Genomic DNA, 5,539 nt, shown 5'->3' on the forward strand with positions numbered 1-5,539 from the left:
GCCCGGCGCCGCCTGCCGCTCCGCCGGGCCCGGTCCCTCCGCCCTGCCCCGGCCAGACCCAGACCCCGCAGGGCCGCAGCCGAGCAGAGGCCCCCGAAGAACCTGTAGCACCCTTGGAAGCCTGGGCTGACAAGGATGTCCGCCCTCCAGGAGGGACTGGGCCCGGGATCTCTCCTTGCTGGGTGGAGAAGGCAGGGGAACCTATGCACCTCCATGCCCTGACACCCAGCTGTGCCGGTCGGCAGCGTGCTGGAGAGCCCCAGCTCCATCTGGGCTTGGCACCACCAGGGGCTTGTGTGCAGATAAAGCAGGCCAGGGAAGGCAAAAGGTTTCCCTTACCCTGGTGGACATACCTCTCTGCAACTGCTCTTCTATCAGCCTGAGCAGCTTATTGCATTTAACTCCAAACTTTGCTCTGATGAGTGATCTAGGTCTTAGCTACACAGTGAAGGTTTTTCAGTGTATTTCCTCTCTGAGTTTGAAGTGCTCATTGTAGATATATGTATTTTGGAAGACAGGGAAGCTCTAAGATCTCTGGAGACGGGCTAATAGCAAAACCAGGCATAGACCTGAGAGCAAGGACAAGTGCAAGTGACAGAATGCCAGCGGAATCGCAGCCCTCCTTGCATCCAGCTGCTGGCAGAGTGGCTCTAGGTCCCTGTTGGATCCAATGCCCTGGGGCATCTTGGCTGGCTCCAGGAACATAAAAATCCCACCTCTGTTGTCCCTGGAAAATGGAGACACTGGACTAGCATCCAGGTTTAGCTCACATGTCCCACGGTGAGTGTGGACTCATTGATGCAGGCAGGTGACAGTCCTGTGTGAAGGGAGCAGAACTCTGGGTTAGACAGGTGCAACAAGGTAAGGAGTTTGGCTGTGGGAGCGTTCTCCTAACCCAGGAATAAACAGCAATCCCCAGAAGGGCTGAAAGGGCAGGGAAAAAAAGCAGCCAAAGCAACCTGCCTCCAAAAATGAAAGGAGACCTTGCAACTCAGGTGGAGAGCAATGTGAGGCACAAGAGGGCAAGCTGACACTGCAAAAACCTACTTCTTTCCTCTGGGACTCAGAAGCACTGGCTCTCACGTGCTATCCGAGCAGTCTCTTACAGGATGCAGGGAGGAGTAAAGGGTCTCTGTCCATGGAGGCACCCAGGGAGGGGACACCACAGAGGTACCCACGCGACAGAGGTGGGAGAGGGGTGCTGGAGGAAACCACTGAGCAATTCAGCTAAAGACAAGATGATTCATCTATGAGCTGGAATCATAAAACCCCTGAGACTCCACTAGAGACTAGGACAGGAGGTGACAACATTTGTGTGGGAAGCAGTAAAGAGCTGCTTTAACAAGGCACATAAAAATAAGGAGCCAGAGCAAGAACAGATACTTACGTGCTTCTCTGAAACATGATGCTGGAACCAGGGTGCCAGAATAGGTATGTGGATGCATCTGTATCATGGATAAAATGGAAAGAAACCAGAGAGGGTACACCAGGGTTCCCAGGCACATAGCTGCTCTCTGGCTGCTGCTGGCTCCAGACCTGGGTGGAAAAGCGTCTTCAGCTTAGCCCTGTTCTGCCTGTGACAGCTGCAACCCCACCACTGGCACCGAAAAGTCCCTTTGGAGAGTGACAGCAATGCACTCAAAGGCTGTTAGGAGAGAGGAGAAATCCATCAGTCATGTTAACATCCTCAAAGGGGAACCGTGGGAAGCAGAGAAAGTTTGTCAGCAAGGAACAGCAAGCAGTGGCTGTAATGAGGAAAGGCTGGCAGTGGCCTGGGGACTGTGCTGAGAGCTTCAACTGCTCCAAAAGAGCTTTGTGGCCCCCACAGCCTGGCCACAGAGTGTGAGAAGTGGCTGGAACTGATGGACATCCCTCAGGAAGGCAACTAAAAAAAACCCAAAACAACAAACTGGGAACATTTTCTGAGTGAAGAGTTTTTTAACATCACAAAAATGCCTAACGGGAGGTGACATCAGAATGGAGAAGCAAGACACTGGGTATGACAAGCAGGGAAACAAGGAGTGAATATATGGAGTCAATGCAAGGAACCATTTGTCAAAAATACAGAACGGAGGGAATAGAGCTAAGCAATGGTGACAATGTTGTTTGGGGTGCAAGCTGGCCCTCTGAGAAGATGGTGTCTATTGAAAAACCTTCGCTTCAAACACAGGTACATGCGGCATCACACACCTCGATGGGACAGAGGGTAGGTGTCGCTCTGCTGGAAGCAACTCACAGGAGGAATGAAAGGACTATCAGGGAAAAGCAGTACATTAAGGGGCACTTGTTGCAAAGCTGTGGCAGGGCACAAGCTGGACCACTGGGATGTACCTAGAAGGGAACAGAGTAGCTGCTAATGTCACTAACATATGCAGGCCTGGCAGCCTGGGCCCCAAAGGATTTTGAAAATTGAGGGGTTTAGCATTGAATCTGGAGCACACAAATCCTGGAGATCTTGCAAGGCAGGAGGCCACCCCAGCCCACCACGAGGCCAAGTACATGAGTGGCAGCAGCCCAGGTACCAGTGATGTGGCACTGTCCCCAGGGTCTGGAGACTGGGCTGGATGTGAGGCCAGCCTGGGCCCAGTGCCTGAGACCAGGACACCTTTCCCACCCCTCTGGGCTGGGGCTGCAGGTTGTGGTGATGAGGGAGAAAACATGGCTGTGCCAGAAAAGGTGCTCTCACAGCTAAAATCATGACAGCTTCAGAGGGATGTCTGTACTGAAGGGAAACGCTCTACTCCAGAGCAGCTGGCGTGTCTTGCTGCACCTCAGCCTTGTTTGGGGGACAAAGGCTAAGACAACACATGGCTCTTCCAGGAACAGTGTGGTTGAGAAAAGTGCTGGCCCAAAGGGATCAGGTGTCCTGCAGGGGCTTGACCAACATACAGGGACACACTGTGGTACCTTGTCTGCCCAGGACAAAGATGCTGGCTGCTGTGAGGTCTCTAAACAGTGTTGAAGTGCTGGGGAGGAGCTCGTGGGCATGGTCCATTTGGGCAGCAGTGACACATAAAAGAAAATAAGTAAGAGGCTTTTCTGAAGGCACTTTTCAAATTGGTTTCCTGGATGCTGAAGAGCAAGGGTTCCTTGGACACTTTCCCTGATGTCCTCAAGGATCATATCCACAACAAAGCAAACCTCAGCTGGTGGCTGGCACCAAGAAAGGTCTCAGCATAAGAGGAGTTGGGAAAGCAGCTGAATGTGATGACCACTCTACCAGTCTCTGTTTAAGCTGGAAGGTAACCAGGCTCTGGGACTTACAGTGAACAACACAGAAAAATTTTGACCCCAAAGAACGGGAAAAGCCACCATGTGTGGAAGAGCACAGCTGTGGGTAGCTCATGCTGTAGGCACAAAGTCAATATAACATGAAAGCAGGAAAAAATGAAGAGTGGGCTGTGCAGCCAAGCTCCCAAATAAACAAAGCACATTGAAACAGCCTGAGAACAAATGCATAAATTCATCCATAAAAAAGCCAGAAGGCCAAAGCCCACAAGTGAGCTGCAAGAAGTACTTGAAGGGAACTGGCTGGGGGGAAAGAGGCAGAGAAATCCACCTCAATCCCACTGAACATCCTTCCAGGGGAAACGCAGCAAAAAAGAGGAACCTCATCAGCCAGAAACTGCAAATGGCAGCTGTGGTGGGCAAGGACCATTTATGACCTGGGGACCATGCCCTGAGCTCCAACAGCTCTGAAAAAGCATCAGAGATTGTAAACCATGACACAGCCACAGGGCAGAGCAGAGGTGGCTGGAAGTGACAGGCATCTTTCAGGAAGGTGGGGGAAAGGCAGCCCAGGGGAGCAGCAGGACTGCCAGCCCTTGGGAAGTGCCTGGAAGGCAGTCACTTCAGCAGGCTGCCCTGGGCTCAGCAGGGAGGTGCCTCTGGTCTCCTGGAAGTGAGAGAACATCACTTAAAACCTGGAGCACTCAATGCTGTTAAAGTACCACACAAATAGCCAGGAGTGGTGACTCAGACTAGAAATAAAATGGATGAAAGCAAACAGCTGTAGAGGGACTGGAATGGGTTTTCTCAGGATAAATCAAGAGCCTAGATCTAGCAAGGTCCTCTGGAGCAGGCAGCTGCTTTTGGGGAAGGGCAGTGGTGATACCCAGCTGAGGTCAAACAACGATGGGTGAAAATACTGAGATAAGGCCATGACCATTGTGTGACTCTCCTGCTGCAAAACCAAGGTTTCCACATTCATTAGTAGAATGCTATGAAAATGCAGCTCATCCTTGGTCCAGCTGGTCTTCCACAAAGGCCTCTGCTACAATCCCCTAGAAAATGTTATTTGAGAACCAAGGCTGTCAAGGGTGAAAGCAAATGTCCTCTTGTGCATTAATGACTTACTTAAAGGAAAGCAAATGTATTAAAGCAGTAATCAAACTGTCTTGTGAGCAAGTCAGGAGGTCTGGGCAACTCTGTGCCATTTGTCAGATGCAGAAATGGGCTAGGAAGGTGGGCAGGAAACATGAAGTAAAAGTTTGATGATGGTTCAAATTATCCATCTAGTCAAACTGGAATCTGATGTGAATTACCAGCATGTTACTCAGCAACCTGAACCTCAACAGCAGAGGAAAGGTACAAGTAACAAACACAAGTAAAAAGAAGAGGTGCAAGGGACAGACTACAAACTATACATCAGTATTCAGGAAGGTGCCCCTGAAACGTTCACTGGAAATGTTTTGAAAACACCAGTGCTGTACTCAAGATTGACAGTAGAAACCGTGGATGCTTTAGGCTGCTCCGCAAGATTATGCTGCTGCCACTTCTCCAGGTCTAATTCCTCCACTGGCATGAGCCACATTGTACAGTCTGCCTGGAATAACACTGCATCCATGGAAAACTCTGTCACTGCTAAATACATTGAGGAGCACAGGACCCTGCATAAGCTGCTGGCTTTTCTTTATTTTCTGGTTTGCCCATTATTGACTTGGCTGTTAATTTCGGATAGTTTTCAATGAGGAGCACTGCAGCTCTCGGTCCATCTCTGCCTCTTTTCAGGAGCCCTAAACCAGTACCACCCTGCTCTGATGATTTGATTTCTCTGAGGTCCAATTTTTTCAAGAGGCAGAGCCATTTCAGACAGATACTCTGCTAAGGCCCTGCTGGAGGCCAGGTCCAGGAGGGGAACCTTCATGCTTGCTGCCAGAGCAGAGTGCACTTGTCCGGCTGCAGTGTCACAGCCTTGCCCCCAGCTCTGTCCCTAGGGATGCTCTGCCCTGCACAGGCTTTATAATCTGCGATGCTTTCTCAGCTGTTGAAGCTCAAGGCATGGTCTCCAGGTCACAAATGGCTTTTGCCCATCGAAAGCTCCACTTGCAGTTTCTGGCTGATGATGTTCTTCCTTTTGCTGGATTCCCTGGAGACCTTCAGTGGGACTGAAGGGGATTTCTGTCTCTCTCCCTGCAGCGTGCTTGGAGTTCCCAGATTTTTTGGAGGAAAGAGTCAGTCAGAGGTCTCGGCTTCCTTTTGGCTTTAACCCGCCGGTCCAGCTGCTCTATTACCCCTTAGGCCCCTCCGCCTCCCCGCT

General features: G+C 50.9%; 1 long non-coding RNA gene across 1 annotated transcript; it reads right to left on the minus strand.

Annotated features, from left to right (window-relative positions):
- Positions 1-475: 475 nt before the first annotated feature.
- On the minus strand, positions 476-5,533 carry LOC108447342. The gene is made up of 2 exons (XR_001862869.1): positions 1,388-5,533; positions 476-817 (listed from the first exon to the last, which is right to left on the minus strand). It is a non-coding gene; the product is annotated as an uncharacterized LOC108447342 (long non-coding RNA).
- Positions 5,534-5,539: the final 6 nt, after the last annotated feature.

Source organism: Corvus brachyrhynchos, unplaced genomic scaffold (assembly GCF_000691975.1).
Source record: "Corvus brachyrhynchos isolate BGI_N302 unplaced genomic scaffold, ASM69197v1 scaffold806, whole genome shotgun sequence".
In the NCBI taxonomy this organism is placed as follows: Eukaryota; Metazoa; Chordata; class Aves; order Passeriformes; family Corvidae; genus Corvus; species Corvus brachyrhynchos.